This window comes from Zonotrichia leucophrys, chromosome 9, assembly GCF_028769735.1.
Source record: "Zonotrichia leucophrys gambelii isolate GWCS_2022_RI chromosome 9, RI_Zleu_2.0, whole genome shotgun sequence".
Taxonomy (NCBI): Eukaryota; Metazoa; Chordata; class Aves; order Passeriformes; family Passerellidae; genus Zonotrichia; species Zonotrichia leucophrys.
Genome location: NC_088179.1, coordinates 14,251,736 through 14,272,200, shown reverse-complemented (window position 1 = coordinate 14,272,200; position 20,465 = coordinate 14,251,736). Strand labels below are relative to the sequence as shown.

The 20,465-nt window shown below is 42.0% G+C and overlaps 1 long non-coding RNA gene across 6 annotated transcripts in view; it reads left to right on the top strand.

Annotated features, from left to right (window-relative positions):
• LOC135451493 (uncharacterized) overlaps positions 1 to 20,465 on the top strand; it is a 140,467-nt gene that overhangs the window by 50,225 nt on the left and 69,777 nt on the right. The gene's annotated exons all lie outside the window — the stretch shown is intronic.

Below are 20,465 nucleotides of genomic sequence, written 5' to 3'. Positions count from 1 at the left end.
GGAACTCTGAGGAGAAAGCTTGAGCCCTCAGACAGAAACATCTACATTAGCAGCATTTGAGAGCTGTGATCTGAGAGGAGTTGTTTAAATTCTGTGTAGGGTGAAAAAAGTGATGCATTCCCAACCATCCTCTGTGTGGCATGTGGCAAAGCTGTTGCTGAGGTTTTAGCACTGTTAAAATGGTGTGGTGTCAGACCCTGTGGAGCTGAGAGCCAGGGCTGTGGTCGCTGCTGCACAGAGCAAGGCTGAAGCTGGTGGTGAAAAATGGGACCCTGGGCATGCACCAGGGCCTGCTGGAATTCTGAGTGTGCATAGCCTGAGCCTTCCACAAGTACTTACAAACCCTCTGAGAAATCATTTGGGAGGAGAAGTACAGAGTTGAAGGGAGTATTCAAGGTCCTGGCAAGGACACTCTAAGGATGAGGGGGCAAACTGGGCTCTGAACTTTCCCTACCCAAATTCTGCTGGTTTGCCTGGAGGTGCCTGTCACTCACTGTAAATTTTAGTTCTTGATTTTTTTGTTTTGTTTTTGTTTTGTTTTGTTTTTCTTTATTCCTCCACTCAAATCTGGCTTGTTAAAAGATTCTCCTTTCATATGTTTGCAGATGCAACTAGTGGGAGAAGGGATGAAATTTATGGGGATTCCTTCAGCAGACAGAGACCTATAATACAGAATGCCTTCCTTAGGAAGGTGTCAGGGAAACCCCAGCGCCGAGTCCCCGCTGCTCAGATGAGATTTGTTGTGCCAGAGCCAGGTTTGTGCTGCCTCCAATGGCTCCAGAAATTGGGCAGCAGAATTCACCTCCTTGGCGAGGAGAGGGAAGCTTCGCCTTCACCCGGCACCCTCTGCCCTCCCTTCCCTCTGCAGCTTTCCTCTAGATGGCATTGCAGGAGAAAGGGAATTCAGATGGAAAGGGAGATTTTTCTTTTTTTTTTTTTTTTTTTTTTTATTTTTTTTTACTGCCGGAGGAGTTGCAGGAACCGCTTTGCATTTTGATGGTGCTCGATTATCTTATCCACTAGACAAGCACATACAATATTAATACCTCCCCTGTCAATCTCAAACAGGATGCAGATAAGTATTTCTTCTGAGGAGTTTTATTGATTGGGTTTTCATCTAAACTGTCTTTCCTGCTTCTTTTTTTTTCTTTTTTCTTTTTTTTTTTTTTTTTTTTGGTCTGGGCAATTTCACTATGTTTTCCCAGGATATTCATGTTTGTGCAGAAAAATAAAAATTATGTGTGTCTTTTGATATAAAAAGACCAGTGGAAATTTTGGGGAAAAAAAAAAAAACCAAAATAAAGCCACCTTGCTTATCTCCTGGGTTTTTCTTTTTTTAATCTAACTTGCTGAGATTGCAGTAACAATTTATTCTGCTCTATTTTTTCTAGTTTGTTTTCCTCCTGCATTTGAAAGTACTACGTGCATAATCAATTTCACTGTAGTAATTCCTCTTTTTATGGGATGTTCAGGCAAGCTGAAAAAATAAAAGAAAAGGAAATTACTTTTAAGACTGCCCACAGTGGCTGTGGGACTGAGATGCAGATTGCTGTCTGGGGAATTCAGTAATCCCCTTGTAGTCCTCTTAAAGTTTAGCACACTTTCCAAGTATTTTCCTTTGAAGGTGTTTTGGAATGGAGGCCTGTGAGCAGATCTCTGTGCTGACACAGACAAGTGGCAGAGCTGCTTTGCCAAGTGAGCAGGCTGCTGTCACCAGGCAGGTTGGATTTCCTTTCCTCAATTGTCCTGTTAAGAGCTGGTTACTCCTGAGTCCTGCTTCTCCAGGAGCTGAAACCTCAGTTCTGACTTCCAGCCCACGTGCATTCAGCGATGGTTTTGTACAGAATTCTCTTTCAGCTCCAATAGTTCTTCCCTTCTTACTGTTTGATCCAGAAGCAAAGGGTTTGCATCCCCTCTTAGCCTTCATTTTGACAGGCTAAATCAACCCAGTCTGTTTAGCTCTCTTAAAGCAGTGTTTCCATTATTGAAATCATGCCAAGGGTCTTCCTCCTGCCCACTTCTAGAATGAGTTCATCTTTCCTAAGTTGTGCCTGAGCCATATCCATCTCCTTGGATAAACACCTTGCAGGTGATTTGCACCTAGCCCTGCTGCAATTGCAGGGGCTGCCTCTCCTCTGGAGCACTCTGGGAGCACTGTGACCTTTTTTGTGGCTCCATTATGGTAATTCAGTTGTCATGGGATCCACTTCTTTTCCTCCTCAGACATTTCCAACTGCAAGCGTGTAGCTTATGATGAAAATTCAGTTTTATATTCCAAAATGAATCTATTTTTGTTATAAATTTAAATACCACTTCCGTTAATTCAGTAGTCAGTGTCATCCCTGCCCACGTGGTGCTCCAGTCCTCTGCTAAAACCTGTCTTGTTAAAGCCAACAAAGTTGGTGTCACTTGAAGGCATCATCTATGTACTCCTGTTCTCGTGGTTAGGAGGTAATTGTGAAGGTGGGCTGGGAAGGAATTATTGCAAGTGCAACCTGCTTTAGTCAAGGTTCTGGGGCCCAGGTTTCCTTTGCCTCTCCTGGCAGTGAAGGTGTTGGGTCAGTCCCATTTAATCCCCTGCAATTAATACAGGTTGCCTTTCAGTCTGGTCTCCACACACTCGCAACGTACTTGGCTTCACAATATCTTCTAAAAGCTGGAAGACTTTTCAAGTCAGCCTTAATAGATCTCTCACCATTAGTAAATTAATGTGGTTTTCGTCATAGTTTCTTAAATATAGACACTCTTCTACAGCTATATCTGCAAACTCAGGAGCTATTGAAAGTTCTTGTTATAAGAGCTGCATCTTTTTCTGGCTGTTTTTAGGAGGGGTGACTGTGACACTGGAATATTTTTATTTTAGAGCCGTTTTAGCTGTGGTAATTTTTTTGCATTCCCCTGCCACCCATTGCCCTTTCCATGTGCTTTGTGTGGACAGGCTGTATTTACAATATTCTCTTCTCCTTAGTATGCAGACATGGGCAGTGATTAAAAACCTTTAATTTGACTAAAAAAACTTCAATCAGGAATTATATATTTTAATTCACATACTTAAAAAACACATCAAAGCAAGACTCATCCAAAGGAAAGTGTATTTTTGAGATTATGTTTTTGTAATCTCTTCAGGTCCTAACCTGTGTGTTCGGAGCATAAATAAAACAGTGTTGCTTCAACTTCTTTATTGTGTCCAGGGTGAAAGGCAGTTAAATATTTTCTGGACATGGCAATCTTTCCTGTTAAGGAGGCTCTGTGTATATGTGTATGTATATATATATTTTAATAATTTTTATTTTATTTATATATATAATTTATATGTATTATTTATATCTATATAACATAGAGATATAATATATACTATATATTATATAATATATATTATATAGTGTGTATATATGTATATTATATATATTATATATAATATATATTATACATATATTTTTTATATATACATGAGAGCTACCTATTCTGAATAGTTGCAGCAGAAGCAAAAGGTCAGAAAGGCTCCACTGAACTTCTGGCTGCTCTGCATTGAGGATCTCTTGCCTGAGGGAAGTCCATGAAGATGAGTATCTGGCTCATCTGGCCCCCTAAATGCTCCCAGTGACAGCTCCCAAATCCTGGGGTGCAAAGGTGGGTGAGTGAGGGGTCCAGGCTGTGCCAGCCTGCCTGGGGACTCTTGTGCCCCTGAAATCCACACCTTGGTGCACGTGGGAGTATTGATGTGCTTGGACCAGGTGCAGTGCCTGGGGAAGAGCAGAGCCAGGGGAGACTGAAATCTTTGTGAGATTGAGTATTGATTCCTCCTGCTTGGAGAGCTTTAGAAGTTAGCCTAACTCAGGGCCCTAAGACTTTGAGGATATCACAAATTATTCATGTATATTCCACTAAAGGGAAATTTTTTATCAGTTTAATCTTCCACATTTAATGCACCTCTAGCACTAGCTCAGCTGTGCTGTGTAAAGAGGAGTTACTGGCTACTGTCTTTTCCTTTCTTTTTTCCCTGATACCATTTAGGGCTGGTAAATTGGTGAATTTTAACCAAAATATTAGCTAAGACATAGGAAAGAAGTCTAAATGAAACTCCTGATGTACCAGGAATGCAGTCCTAAAACCAATTAGAGATAACCAGCACACAACCACTGGGGTAACCCCTTAAGACGTTCCCCTGAGGGCATTGGCCCTGACCTCCTCAGACTGAGAAAATTGTGCCCAGGTGGGTCAGGTTTGTCAAGTTCTTTACAGTGTGCTTCTGTAGGAAATGTAGGGTTTCTGTAGGGTTCAAATAATGATCATCTCTTTCTGAAAAAAAACAAGAATGCTCTGAAAATAAGAGATGATTGTCAAAATGGAATTTGGAGGGCTTTCTCTGAGTCTTTTAGCTTTATTTTTCTTTTGTTTCTGGCTCTGTCATTCTAATAAAAAATATTTACTTGATCTGTTTATTGATGCTCACTATTTTAATTAAATCTGTTTTCCAGAAACAAAAGACTTTGAGTAATGCTTGCAATAAATATCCTGCTTGAATTCTTTGAAGATTTAACTTGAAAATATTCATTTGAAAAATCAAGCAAGGTCCAGTGCTGACACTTTGGACAAAGCATATTTGTTTCTTCTCTCTGATTGATGACATTATCTTCCCAGAGCTGCTGCTGCTCCAGAAGGAATGCTGCTTGCTCTACATAACACACTCTCTGTTCCCTTTACTATTTGGTCACTGTTATTGGAAGGAAGCAACACAGGAAAATAACAGAAAATACTGTTTGCTCAAAAATGTTCCTTATTACAAATGTGAGTAGGGTTCACCTCCTAACTTGATTAGTTTTTTTTTTCAGCTATGCTCATTTATTTCTACTCTGGAAGATGATTTCTTGGTGCAGTCAGCTAAATAAAGATACCATTCCCTCCTCTGAATTAGTAGTTGGTTTAGACCCCAGATTTCAGGCTTCTCTGTTCTCAGCATGTCCAGCCATATAATTTTGGAGAAATATGAACTAGTAGGAGATAAATTTAGATAATCTGGACATAGCTCACACTGGAGCTAGATTTTGTATTCACCTCATTCTTCTGCTTTAAATTATCCCCTTTCATTTTGACCTGACAGCTGCTGCTCCTTCACCTTCTACACAGGCATTGCCTTACTTTCCCAGCCTCGAACCCCCTCTCTGATTTTTCTGGAGCACTTTCTCCTTACAGTGCTTTGGAGGAGTTACTCAGGTGTTGGAAGCTTCTGCTTCTGTGTGTGTGTGTATATATATATATATATATATATAAATATATATATATATATATATATTTTTTTTTTTCCCAGATGTAAAATTTAGGCCTGGGGATCATACAGCCCAAATCACCTTTGGGAGCTCTCCTGACTTATGCTAATTAAATGAGGCCCTATGGTTTTTTTATGTTGATCAATAGTTTTCTTTACATGCTGTGCTGAGGAAATTGTGGTTTGTGCAGAGCTATGAAGAGTCTCTATGGAAACAAAATATCTGAAATCTGGGGCAATTTCAGCTTTTGTACCTTACATGGGGAACACTTGCTACTGATATCAAAGTAAATTCAAGTTTTCTTCATTTAATTGTTCACAATTCATACCAGGTATCTTGGCAGATTCAGCTGTATATAATCTTTGCATGGTACATTGTGTCTTGATTAAATATTGCATTGAGAATGGGGACAGTATCTTCCTGCATTCCTGTCAAGGCTGTTGAGATGTTCTTGTTGATGATGACACCTGATATATTTCATAGAGATTGATATTTGCAATTGTGACTCTTCCTTTTTCTGGGGCTTTTTTGCTCTCTTTGTGGACTGTTTGATTCTCATTTGTTGCCTTGTAAATTAACTCATAGGAAAGCTTAGATGGAATTGGTGTACAAACCTTAATATAAGGTCTCTTATTCATAAAGGGACCTTAGAAAAGTCCCTTTAATAAGGAAATTATGGGTAGTGTGTTTGGAATTAATGAATTGTGTTCCTCTGACAACTGTCAGCCTTTGCCCCTACCAAAGTTTGATCTGAGGAAGTAAAATGTGTGTTAACCTGCTGAAGTCTCCTTATTATTTACTTGGAGGGGAGCTGGCAGCCTGAGAATTACACTGATGCTCCCTACTCTTAATGACTCTTAATGAAATTGGGGGTTTGGATTAGTTGGTTACAATGGTAGGAAATTGTCTTCAGATTCCAGGGTTGGGTTTGGGTATCAATCACCCCTTAAAAAAAAAAAATCTCCAAATACCTTCCCAGTGAAGGGACTGATACCTAAATCAAAACAGAAATGTCTTCTCTGACCTTGTGCTCAGCTCGCAGAATGGGAAACAAATGTTACTAGCTAGCTTCCAAAAAAATTCTTGTTCTATTTTACCCTCCCTTAAGAAACATTTGCTCATCTCAGGGGAAGAAACAGCATTGGCCAGGTGAAATTGAGGAATTCCCTGCTTGAGAAAACAAGCTGCATCTCAGCAGGGTGTGGAGAAACAACAGCTAGAGCTAAGAACAGAGGCTGACAAATTAAGGGAGCTCTAAGATGCTTTTTAGGTTATTCTTGTGTAACATTTTGTGTGGCTCTCTGGTGAAGCACTTAATAGAAAATGACTTCTGTTGACATAAAATCAAAGAAAGGAGAGGCCAAGATGAAAATTTCAGCACTTTTGTGGGTACATGAGGCAGTTTTCTCATGTGTTAGATTAGAGATTTTCTCCAGGTAGAGTCAGTGCCTTGTGCTGGTTACAGCTGTACAACAGCTGGCAGGACTCGCTGGCACTCAGTGAGTGATTGACCCAATTGCTCCGGGTCAATCTGTATGAGGAGAATGGCTGGGGTTTGATATTCACATCTTAATTTCTGTACTGAAAAAGTCCTTTCCCCCACTGCACATCGACAGAAAAGAGAAAATGCCAAGTAGACCTTTTTTTTTTCTGACTAGCATTAGTGTTTTTCAGTTCTGAAAGCTGAAAATTAACAAAGCCCACTTCTGAACTTCCTGTACCAGTTGTTGCTTTCATTCCTTGCAACTGTTGTTGGTGTTGCTCAAACCAATATTGTCAGAGAGAAAAGTCTTTCAGGGTTGCCTTGTCTAATTATTAGTATGCTAGAGCTGGCTGGAAGCTGCTTTCTTCCCAGACTGTATCCTTCCCATTTCCCTTTCCTTGACTTTTTTTGCTCTTTTTTTGGATGGGGAAAAATTGGCATCTGAAAAGTCAGAAATCAACTGCAGCTCAGTGAACCATTTTTACTAAAAATGTCACTTATATGCAAATCCTTTTGTTTTTCAAAAGGCAAAAAGAGATTTTAAAGGCACTTGACTGAAAAGAGAAAATTTTTTTATTTTTATCAAATCTCCTACTTTTACATTCAAAACCACTTGAAATTGAAAACTTCTCACCACAATTAATGTGCATTAATCATTCATCTTGGCAGCATCTGTTCTGAGCCTCTGCTCCTCCAGATAAATGTTATTATTCTTGTACTGAAGGTAAGCTTCTATTGCTGGCTGTAGGGATTTTTTTCCAGAATCTAAATATTCAAATTTATTGCTTACTGTTAGAAAATATGGAAGTGTCCCCTTCAAAATTACTAGCATTCTTCAAATGACACAGATTCCACTGGATCATCCTGGGTACACATCATTTATGTATATTAGTCAGATTGAGTTCAATTATGAAAGTTTAGAAACCATGTAGCTCAATGTCAAATTTTAATGCTAGCACAGCATTAAGGCTCAGTGGACTCGTTTGATGAATGGCAATAATTAGTAAATATCAGTTCTCACCAAGGCTACGTGTTTAAGCTGCTTGCTTTAGAGAATAATATGCACTTTGCAATAAATATATAATAATTTGTTTTGTCCCAGAGATGCTCATTTAGAACGCCCTTTTTAAGCCCTATGGGAGAGCTGGAGGTGCATACCCTTCACCAGAAAGGTTTCTTTGAGTGAAAGACCAGGTCATTGAATAGAGGGGGCTCATCAGTGCAGGCAATACTGCAAAGTACCATTTGCAAACATTCCCTTCTCTTCAGCAAAGCTGTTTGGTCCAACTATGTTTATCCTTGGTGTTTGCTATTCTTGAATATTTGCACATATGTTCTGGGGAAGCCTGCTGTTCCTGCCGATACCAATCTGCATGGGAACCAAGCATGTGTCAAAGGAGTGCATCATCTCCCGATGATTTATTATTCTCCAGGGTAAAAAACAAGCAGAGAATCTTTTAATCTTCCAGAGAAACAAAAGAATAAAGGAGTTTGGGGCTTCTCTTTCTGCACATTGTGAGTGGGTGTAAGTGTTGCTAAAGGAGCCCCAAGTCCCTGTAATAAAATGCTCTGGAATAAGATGCTATGGGCATCTGGACAGTTACTCAGTGTTGCCCTGCTTCATCCTCCTGACATGTCCAGTCCTGCTCAGCTGTGGGGTTGGGTTTTGTATGTAAAGAAACCCTCAGTTGAAATATGGAGGGCAGAGGAATAAAACAAGGGAAGTGCTGCCAGCAAAACTGTCTTAGGAGAGTTGCAGAGGAATGGGGTAAAATTACCTGGCAGCTTAGACAGAGACGGGGCTTTTGGCTTCTTGGCAAATTGTGGCCATCTCAATAGCATACATGAGAGATGCTGAAAGAAAGGACAGATTTGGGGAAGTAAGGGAGGTCATGCATGATAAATGGAAGATTAGCTTGGAAATAATGACACTGGGGGGGATCTCCTAAAGTAGCAATTGGGTATTGAGTAAGATTGTTCTTCTGGAGTGAGGTTGTAGAAGTGTGTTCTTGGAAATGTTGAGCAAAATCATCTCTGCAGGTACTGTGAGACTGTTTTTGTTCCTGGTGCTGGTCTCTGTGTTTTCATGGGATCCTGAGGATCTGGAGAACATCTAGAAATTTGCTGTTGAGCTGACTCCAGGCTGAAGAGTCTTCAAAAGTGGCTAAAGAAAGTCTGTTCAAGAGCAAATCAAGAGTGGGCATAGTTTACTGACTGGTCTTTAGAGGAGAACTGAGTGGCAGCAGATCTAATCAGGCTCTTGAGCCATGACTGGAAGCTGACAGTTAAACCTAGGATAGAGATAATGTATAGATTGTTAGTAAGTCAAATACTAGAATAGTTTACCTAAAGCCATATTAGATGCTCCAACACTTGTTATCTCTATCCAAACAAGGGAAGCTTGGTGTGGCAGCACTTGGGAGCTGATGTTCATGGATGCAGGAGCTCATGGCTGGGCTCTGCTGCTCGGCTTTCCTTGGGACACAAAGGGAAATACTGAGATTTGCATGAAGGAGGGTAAGGATGGTGGAAGGGATGGGAATAAGCAATAGTGCTTGTTTATTTTAGGAGTTTAAAAATTAAATGACAGAAACCAAGTAACACATACTTTATTAACTCTTCAGAGAGATCAGAGATTGCTTTTAATCAGTTTCTGACAGGCATTTTGCTTCTTTTACATGTAGTTTTCCTTGTTTTCTGTGCTAAGAAAACATTCACTGAGTTAACTGGGGTAATTCATCTCCTGTGTGTATGGAATTGTTTCCATAGCTGGAGCTCAAGAAATGTTGCCAGTGTTCATTTATCTTATCAGGACCCAGTTTCTGATTTTTAGGAGAGCAAACTCAATTTCTTTTTTAAATAATTGTTGAGGCTCTGCACACAAACACAGCGTGTGCTGCAGGTCCAGTTGGTATTTAGGCAGTAATCTGGTAATGGAAAGGTCTCATGTGCTTGTATTTCTTCCAGGGACTTTTCAACTCCACCAGAAAAGACATATGAGATCTTTTTATTCCTTATTTTCATGTTTGAAAAAGAAACTCTCGGTAGTGGTAAATGTATTGTAAACACACTTGATCTGAAATAAAATCTTTCCAGTGAGAGGGGGAAGGAAGCAGACTGAGCACCTAATCTGAAAAATTAGAGTGCTGGCTCTGAGCCCACTGTCCTCAGTTTGTGCTGAAGTGAAAGGCTTTCTGGACAGCTCTGCCCATGTCTTAACCTGATTTTGCTGAAAGCAAGCTGTCTTCCCCACATTGATGAGAATTATGAGTAGCAGCATTCCAATATGTTTTCCTTGGTGTAAATTAGGAGTAATTCAATTGATATGAGAAGTGTCTTGGGTAGAATCAGGTAAGAAATCTGGATTAAACGTTTGGGGAATTCTTAATCCAATATTGCTTAGGCTGGCTCAGCTCAGAGTATGTCATAAGTTATTGTTATTTTGAGGGCAATAGGTTTCATTTAAGCTTTGAATAACACCTAATGAAGCATAGAAATGGTTCCCTACCTGTATGCCCCTACAGCTGGAAGGGGGAGGCAGGGCAGCAAACTGAGGGATTGTGACCGGACCCAGTGAAGGCTGTCCAGGACCCCAGGAGCAACTGGGAGCAGGATCAGGGTCTCCTCAGTCCCAAACTAGCGCCTAATTGAGTAGAGCAAACTCCCTCTGAAAAACGATGCCTTCGATTTTTTCCAGAATATTTAAACATTTTATTGCCAGAGATCTCAGCTTTATCCATATAATAAAATCAGCCTTAGTGTCTGTTTCCAGACAGCCATCTATTTTCTGTGCTGATTCTGAGCTCCTTCTCAGTTTAGCTGCTTTCTCAAGGGAACAGGGGCTGCAGAGTCCCAGCCAGGGGATGAAGTTATTGCCTTAAAGATACACCATGTGCCAGGTTTGGAGCTCTGCCAGTGCTGCAGCTCAGTCATGGGTGAGCAATTCTTGCTTCTCCAGCTGTGACTGGAGCACAGGGTGTCCCACAGATGGAAGCACCCTCGTGTGCAGAGACGCCCTGTCCCTGCACTGCCAGCTCCAAAGCCTTGGAAGCCTCACCCCTCTCCAGCCCGTGGGATTCTATGGAAAACTGCCTGGCAGTCTGCCTGCACACACACCAGGCTAAAAGCTGCTCTGGGTGCCAGAATGAGAAGGAACCAGGAGCTGCCAGGCCAGTTTCCAGTGACCCATCTCCTCCTGCCTTCTGTCCCTCCTGGTGTGCAGAGCCACAGGCCTGAGGCTGGCACCAGGACAGGATGAGCGTCCAAGGGAAATTCCTCTCTTAAATGTACGTGTTTGGTAGCACTTCTGGATGAGCGAGGGTTTAAATCTGATTTAGTTCAAAGATCATTTTATTGTTCATCTAAGCAAGTAGTATTTTGGCTTATTTAGGTGGCTTATATCATTACCCGTAAAAATTTTGTAAATTGCTTTTACTTCCCTGAAGTGTGGTCGTGATCTTCTTAAGGAGAAACTGTGGTCATTAATCTTGAAGATTAATATTTTTATCCACTCATCTGAATTCAAGAACTTTTAATAGTTCTCAGCCACAAAGTAGCAGGAGATACTTCATGGGAATTCCCTCTCACTCCATTTCATCCATTTTTCTGCCACAAAGGCAATATCAAAAATATTTCAGTTCTCACATCCAAATAGTTGTCAGCGTTTTAAATCCTCCAGATGCAGGCTGTATTGTAGCCTGCCTTATTTGCCTTTTTCCCACCTAGGTGCTACCAGTCTGGATGACTTCCCCAAGGCTGTAACAAGCATCTCCTAATGCAGAGAGATGTAGCAATAACCTCCAGATCCTGGAGCACTCTGGCATTTTATCCCTGCCCTTTGGTGTTCATGTTTGGGATTTTACAACCAGAGGTGCTTCAAGTCAGTTGGCTCTTGCTTAGATGTATATTTGTTGTTAGAATATGATTACTGTTTTCAAGGCAGAGCCAGCTACCTTTCTTCTCTACTGAAATGTATTTAGATTCTTGGAGAATGTGCAGTTTCTGTGGATGGCCTTGGCTTGAAGAAATAAGTGGGTACCATTAAAAGAAATAAATTAGTTCATGCTTGCTGAAAACCACTTCTTTGGAGAAGATAAAGGGAAAACTTTATTGTAAAGCACTTTTCTTCTTGTGAAGTAAATGAAATGAGGCATAAAGTAGTACAGGACCTTATATAAAGGATTATTTGTGTGTGGAGAAGGAATATACATAAAAATTACCATGACTGCTACAATATTTTTTTAGATTAACAAAAAAACCTCATCCAAAAATAAAAAAATCTGATATTGCCAGAAAATTCTTACCTTAGCATTGCAGTCTGAGAGTATATCATGGAGAGAACAGCCTATGTGGGGTTTTGGACACAAATTTATAATCATAGGGATTTTAGAATCCTAGAATGTCTTGAGTTGGAAGTGACCCACAATGATCATTGAAAAAAAAGAAAAAAGAATCACATAAAGCCCCCAAAACACCACGGATTTAGTTGCCACAAATTTGAAGACAAGCAGGCCCAAATCTAGGGATAAGATTTGACCTCTGCTTTCATGGCACAATAATGTGCCAAGCTGGTGGGTGGTGATGCTGTGATGGCTGAATGAACCCTCTGAAGTGCAGTGGTTTCCCCCCACAGCTGCTCAGAGCTCCTGGCTGGGTTTTGCTCAGTGCTGCTGGAAGTGGCAGCCTCCAGTTCCTGCCTGCAGTGTCCAGCAGCGGCCAGGACATCCCCTGGCCTTTCCTACATGGGAGCCAGGACATCTCCTGGCCTTTCCTGCATGGGAGTCAGGCTGCCAGTCCTGCCAAGCCCCCAGCACTTGGGTTTGCTCTGTTGCTGCCCTGGGTATCCCTTTGCTGCTGCCTGAGTCTCTCCTTCTTCTCTGATGTGCTGCACCTTGTTCTGCATTGTCTGCAAGCACGAGAGGGAACATCCCAGTGTTTGCTGATGCTGCAGGGTGTTGGGGGCAGTACAGGTGCTCCCCAAAGGGCTGTGCTGGTCAGAAGCCCAGCTGGGAAATGCCCATTAGTGCTGGGGCAGTGGCAGCCCCAGAGCTATAAATTACTGCACCAGTGGAAATGTGCAAAGCTCAGCTGATGGCACAGCACAGATTTAATCTTTGGAATTATTTCCCCTGAGCTGCAGAGATCCTTGCATCTCATTTGCTTTTCTTTTGTATTTTACATAGGGGAACCCCACAGTTTGGAGGAATATCCTGTCTGTGGTTATTACAAAGAATTGCAGCTGGTTTCCTGTATGATGGGAAGGGGTGTCAGGAGAAGGGATGCCTGGACTTGCACAGGCACAGCTAGCACAGCTCATTCCTGTAACTCCTTCACTCCCAGACCTGTACAGAGCCACCTGAAATTATTTTGTGCCGCGAGAAATAACTACCAGAACAAGAAAACCTCTGTGGAGAGACAGCCCAGTGTTTTAGTGGGAATAAGAAGCTCCAGATTGACATGGCAAATGCATCTTCCAGCTGTTGTCATCTGCAGCACTAAGGATTTGAAATATGCTTTGAGGAAATATGCTTCCATGTTTCTTTTCTGGATGCAGGCAGCAGGGTAGGAACTCTTTGGGTACCATTGATGGCTGCAATGATCAGAGTCAAAGAGCAGGAGAGGGATCAGCTGAAGGTTAGAGAAGGGGAAATGTGAATTTCTCAGGAGTACCAGCCCTCACTCCACCTGGAAATGTGTTGTTTTTAGATAATGTACCAGTTTTCTCTACCTTTTTGTATTGGAGTTTGGCCTTAGAAGGAGGCAAAATAGTTCCTTGACTAAAAAATGGTGTGTTTCAGAATGATTGTTTGGGAGGAGCCTGAAGTTTAGACTTTCCCCGTTGTTTCTATCAGCTGGTATCAATGTCATGGAGACCTCTACCAAATACAGATTTACTGGGTTTTGTTTGGTTTTAGATTTTGTATGCAAAAAACTTGCACAAAGTTGAGAAACATCTGTAGCCTAATATTTTATTACTAGAAATATTGATCAAATTCAGCCCTAATCTCCTCAGAAAAACACCTTTAACTGAGCTACCCTGTACCCCACTACAGCCCCTTTGCGGAGATCTTGCAACTGGTGCCACCATTTCTTGAGCACAGAGGAAGCTGAACCTTGTTTCTCTGTCAGTGAGAGACAGGAATATGCTGCATTTTATGTTCCTCTGGTACATAAAAGGCTTGAACAAGGAAAGAGCAGCATTATTTCGTATTTGAATTGCAAAACCACACAGCACCAGGGTGCCCTATTCCACCATCAGCCATGCAGCAGTCCCTGCAGAGGGCAGCTTGGCAGGTCTGTGGGTCAGCTGGGGGGGTGTGTATTAGTTGTCCTAAGGACTTTTTAAATACAATCACAGTTTAAATGCCCAGAAAGGTCTGTCCTCCTCAGCTGAGTGTTTGTATCCAAGATTTTGGCTCCTTTCTCTTTTTCAAGGTTGGACCATCTCTCTTGTTTAGGCTGCAGCAGTGGCTCAGATGCTGAAGCCTGCTTTCATCTGACACCTGTGCTTTCAGTGCCTGCTATCCCAGAAATACAGGGGATCTAAATATGGGTTAAAACACAGTCTCTCATCCAACATTTTATTATGTTTACACCTAGGGTTTGGATTAATTTAAAATCGATTTAAATGTGACTTACAGATCTGTTGTGCTATTATTCAAGGTAATGAAACCAGCAAGATGCAGATCTCCTGTGCCAGCCCCCAAAATGATTCAGTACTTGCCTCCTTTGTGGGTGGTTTTAAATGGAGGGATTATGTATTTGGCTGGTGGGATGCCTTGCTGTGAAGTGTGTGCAAGCAGATATTTAGGCTGTATCTGCAAAGGCTGAAGCTGTGAGCTGCAGCAAATGAGATTTCTTTTTAATTTTTTTTTAAACCGGTGTATAGACCGTGAGGAGACTCTTCAGTGCTCTGTAGATAACATAATCCTTGTCTTCATGAGTTCTTTGGTCAAGTACTCAGCTGGTGTTCCAGTGCTGGATGGAGGAGGAAGAGGAGCAGTGCATCTTTAGAGAGAGGGAAATACTACTGTAACCCAGGGAAAGTGGTTCATCTTGCAGTGAAAAAGACAAGAGCTTGTGCCACTTATTTCCTGCCATCACTTGCTAAAATAATTATTTTGATTTATAAATGAGATTCAAAGGAATTCATGTATGACTTTAGTGTCTTTATTTAAAAGCATGAAAAGGACTCTTCAGAGAATGTGATTTCATTTTGTGCCTGCACGCTGCTGAGCACGGTGCAGCCCTCACAAACAGCCAGGCTCCTGGGTGCAATCTCAGTGTGGCTAACAGTAATTCAGAAAAGCAGAACTGAATTGCAGCTCCTTCCCAAGGCATCATCCTCCCTCCTCTGTGAGGTGCCAGTCTAACCTGACCTCACGGGATGGACAAAGCTCCATTGTCTGTAACCAAGCGATTCCTCAGCTTTTTCAAGCAGCACCTGCAGCCTAAAGCTGGGCCTTGTGGTGTAATCTGTAGACCAGCAGCCCTGAACTATTGCAGAAGCTGGAGAAGTTTTTCCCATTTGAGCCAAGAACATCTTGGCTTGAAGCCAAGTTATATTAATTCTCATCCCAAATAGTTTCCTGCACCTGGCCATTTTCATGCTGTGACATGAACAGAGGCGGTACTGCAGTGCTGACAGGCAGCATCTCCAGAGCACCCAGCTCTGGATGGGACCCTGCCCTCTCTTCTAGGCTGCACATGGTGGAGGGGAATGGAGCCTCAGGGCTCTCATCACTCATCTCCCTGGCTGTGTTTTATTGCAATGGGACTTGCCTGGGGTTTAGTTTCCATAAAAAGAAGATGAAGTAAATCCTCTGCTTTTGGGGCCCTTTAGCAATCACTGAAGCTTGGCATGGAGCTGGGGAACTTCCTCTGGGGTACCAGGAGCCCTGGACTCTGTGGTTTGCACAGAGTCTGTGCTATCTGAGAAGATTTTTGTTTTATGAAAAACACCCCATTTTCTTTCCCAGATTGCTTCTGAAGCCTGTCTTCTGATTTGCTTCAAACAGTCTGATTCTTGCATTAATGGCTTTTGGGACCTTTTGTTTTTAATGAATGACAGAAAAATTGGCATTTCTTCTTGTTGATGCTGCTTTTTCCCTCTGCTCTAAAAACAGCAACATTTTGAGCCAGCTCTGCTTTTTTCTCTGTCACTAGGAGATATGTTTCAAGTGTATGAGATAAGAGTGTAAGAGAAGTATGGGTCATAGCAATTGCTCTCCTCATCCCAATTGTGTCCTGCAGGAATCAGGAGGAGCTGAAAGGCCAGCCATGTGTTTATTTTGAGATTACACTGATATTAAATCAGTGGCCATCTAATGCTGCCACACAGGCTTGGTGAGTCCTTGCCTGAAAATTGTATGGATACAGGAAATGAGAGATTGAACCATCCTCTCGACCCTGACAATAGGAGTTACCTTCATGAACAAAGGGGACTGGTACCAGGCTAAGACCAGTGGCTGGGATATGTGAGGATGGTGCATTCTGTACTGAGGGGCTGAAAAGTGGAGCCTTCACTCCTTGACCCTGCAGAAAGTCATTGGGAACTCCTATGGCTCTGTAAATGTTTTAAAGCCAGTGCAGTGTGTGTTTCAGGTTGATGGCAAAACTCTGGGATGCTCCTCTCCCTTGGCCGACTCCTACCTGAGTGTAATAAAACACTCCTACAGACAAGTGCCCAAAAACCTACTATAACAGGTCTTCCTTAAAATTATTTCAGCAGTAGGGAAGCTGTGGAATTGGATGGCTTTGCTAAATCAGCGTGAATGGGAATGTGATTTGAATGGTGCTATCAGTAAAGTGCTCTCACCAAGGTACACCACAAATATATATTTTCTGGTCCAAGATTTGCAAACTTGAAGAAGAAAACCTTTTTCCTGTCAAAATGTCTCCAAAGTCTGACACAGGGTTCCCAGCTAATGACTTCATCTGGAACACAGCAAAGTTCTGGGTGTGCAGTTGTGACAAAACCATTTGCAATCTGTAAAGAAAAGCATTAATAAATATTTAAGCCTTTTTGTCCTATTTTATTTTCATTCTGTAAAAGCAAATACATGTCATGCTTAAAAACCTCAGTAATTCTAGCCCTCTGATCTGAAATGAAAGAGAAGAATAGTATTAAAAAACCCTTAAGCCTGTGTTTGTACCAGTTTCTAAAAGACTGTGTCGACAACTGCATTAAAAATTATGAGCTTTTCCAGAAGATTAAGATGTTTTCAGAAATAAATACTCAAACCAGCTGGCAAATTAATTTTAATGTTTGCCCAGTCATTTTATTTGTTAGTAAAATCGGGAATGAGATGATGGCAAAACTGGGCAGGCATTACAAGTAGGTTTGGGGGTTTTCTGCAAGAAGTTTGTTTCACCCTGGAGCAGGCCCCTCGGTGGTGGCAGGCTGTGCCTCCTTCCTGGCTGCTCCTAATGGCATTCTTATCCCTAGAAGAAGCAGTCATGCTTGGAAAACCCATCTGTTGTAATACCACAAACCCATGCTGTAGATAAATGCAGGAGTGCAGAAGAGGGGCTGGAGGCAGCTGCTGTCTCAGGAACATCTCATTGTCCACCAGAGAGGCTTTGCTCATCCTCCTGCCACAGCAGCTCCTGCTTGGCACCTCACATCTGCTGAGGGAGGAGGGTAAAGCCTGGCTTTGCCAGTGCTGGAACTTGGGGTAGAGTCACTTCAGCTCAGCAGGGAAAATGAGTGTCTCTGGGCTGCTCTTCTAAACCTTGAAGTGAGGCTGAATTTTAATCATGAGCTCTGTGTTTACTGATTGCAACGTTCAGACTTCTTTTTTTCCTCCCAATCTGTATGGATTCATAATGTCCTGCTCTGTGGCCTGGAGACATGATGGCATTTTCTCCTATATTTCTGCATTTTTAAAGATTTCCAAACACAGCTCTGGTTTCAGGAGAAGAGATAGGAGGGTTTCAGTCTCTGTCCTTCCAGCTGGTTGACTTTGCATTCCTTGAACTGCTTGCCCAGCTCCAAGAAAATATTTCATTGCTGCCTCTTCCCAGAGGTGAGGCACCAAGATGGTCAGAGGGATGGAGCTCCTGTCCTGTGAGACAAGGCTGAGAGAATTTGGATTGTTCAGCCTGGAAAAGAGAAGGCTTCAGGGTGACCTAATTGCAGCCTTTCAGTACCTGAAGGGAGCTGACATGAAAGCTGAGAGACTTTGCACAAGGGTGTGAAATGACAGCACCAGGAGGAATGGCTTTGCACTGAGAGAAGGTTTAGGTCAGGTATCAGATGTTTTTAACAGTGAGGGTGCTGAGGCCCTGGCACAGCTGCCCAGAGGAGCTGTGGATGCCCCATCCCTGGAAGTGTTCAAGGCCAGGGTGGGCAGGGTTGGAACAACCTGGTCTAGGTCCCATGTCAAGGGGGTTAGAATTAGGTGATATTTATGGTCCCTTCCAACCCAAGCCATTCTGTGACTGACCTGCTTGCTTCCCTCCCCTTAAGGGCACTTGTACTTGGGTGTTCTGGCATCACTGATATATGTGGCCAGCTGTTATTTTCTCTAAAATTTGTATGAAATCAATATGTCCTGACACGAAAACAAATGCCATTCTGCTGCTGTGGAAAGGCACAATTTATCTTTTGAAGAGAGCTGTCTGCCAATAGCATCTTAATACCCAGAAGAGGTCACTAGGATTGGGATGATTGAAATTTTCACTTTCAAATGCATGACTTTTTTTTTTTTCTGCTGTTAAGCAAAAACATTTCAAGTGAGCCTTGTAAATTTTTGCCAGCCTGAGGCGATCAGCTTCTTTAAAGGGTATTTCTTATTTTAAAATACCATAAAAGAGAAATAAGTGCACAGGGAGATATACAGTCCACCCACTACTGATGTATGTCTTTATGGTATAGGCATACATTATATATGGTCCTATGCATCTGCCAACTGCTCAGCTTAAAAGACTCTCAGACTTTCCTTTCTAAATCAATTTTTGTGCAGAGAACTATAAACATTTTGTTGAGATATGCAAATAAAAGAAATTTGCTAATTAACTTAGAGCAAAGCAGAGCCTGAAAAAAAGAGACAAAAGGATACATTTCTGGGTCTTGCTTTTAACACTTAATACTTTGCAACTTCCAGAGCTGAAATACATCTTGTAAGAGAAATTCCCCAGCAGTTTAGTCCCTTCTTTAAATTCCATAAGTCTTGCCAATCAGAATCCCAGTGCCAAGGTAACTTGTTTCCTACAGATCCAGGATGCTAAGTAAAGGATACACCTACACAAGCAATGATGCAATGCTGACTGATTTAGGCATGTGCAGCAGGCCAGATTGGCTGCCTGTCTGTCCCATCTCACAGCATGCTGGGCTGCAGCCTTAGGACTGTGTGTTAGGATGGTTCTGTAAGTGCTGATTTAAGCATTCCCAGTCACCTGCAGCTCCCTGGCTTGCCAAGAGCCACCTGGTGAGGCTGGAAGGAGTGCCCATGTTTGCTAAATCCTCTGTTGAACTTAAACAGTTTCCTTTCACTCTCGTTGGGACTAGTCAGTGCTTTGGCCGTGCCTAAGTCACACTGAGCAAGCTCCAAGACTAATACATCTGTCTTTATATTTCCCACCCAACCAGCTGACAATAAACATCTGCAACAAACAATCCAGGGTAGCTGGAAGGATTTTGGTTGCCACCACCCAGGCACTATTTGTGGTTAGGACATGGTTGGTGGCCACAGGCCCTGGTGCAAGGGATCAAATGCACCCATCAGGTAATTGATGTCATCCTTGCCTGTGGCTGAACCCCTCAGTCCTGCTAGGGAGGAGTGGGAGGTGGCAAAGAGCAATGGGCTGTAAATAGACCTGGGGGAAGAGCTGCAATACCTAAACCCAAACATTAACAATGTTAGGATTAATTATGGGAACAAATTCATTTGTGCAGTTAAGGAGAAATTCCAGTGGGGGATTCTTCTGGATGCAATGGTAAATTACAGGCAAAAGCTATTATTTAAGCCCATCTTTATTGTCTTTAATAAAATCAAATGGTTAGTAATTCCGAGAGCTTGAAATGTGAGAAAACCTCCTGTGTTTTTTATGCTTTAATTAAAAATATAGCTTTCATCCTAAGAATGCCAGTGTATTTTGTTTTTTTTTGCATTCCAGGCATGCAAAGTTTGGGGAAGATGAAATGAGTTGTCCAAAGTCAGGAACACTTGGACTATTCTTTCCCCTTTGTTTTGGTAGGCTATTGAACATTTTCACATTTCCTTTAAATCCCCAGTTCTCCCAAAGCTTGGGCAATTTGTTCTTATGCCATGTCTGTAGAAATTAGGTCTTCTGTTCCAGGCTGCCAGATTGCCTATAAGAGAAAGCCCAGCAGGCACTGAACTGGGTGTTAGGCAGGCCTGGAAAAATATAAATTCAGTGTCAACTACAGTTGGTTTCATGCTAGTCATGAGATTTCATGTCATACCTCCCCCTGGAAACTGCACAGAGCAGCCATGAAGCACAGCACAAGTGTTAATTGCTTTGTGTTGTCCTACCCACAGTGCAATTAATATGTCATCATCTGTAAGGGACTTGATAAAACAGGGTGAAATTTGTCAGATGGGAAACTGGGAAAGTGCTTTTCATTATTTTTAGTTTCTCCTTGCTTTATCATATTACTAAAGGAAACTGAATCGGACAAAACCTCAGCCAAAGCAGCCTGAGGAGGAATGTACCAGTAAGCAGAAGTGGTTAGGCAATTTAAGCTGTTG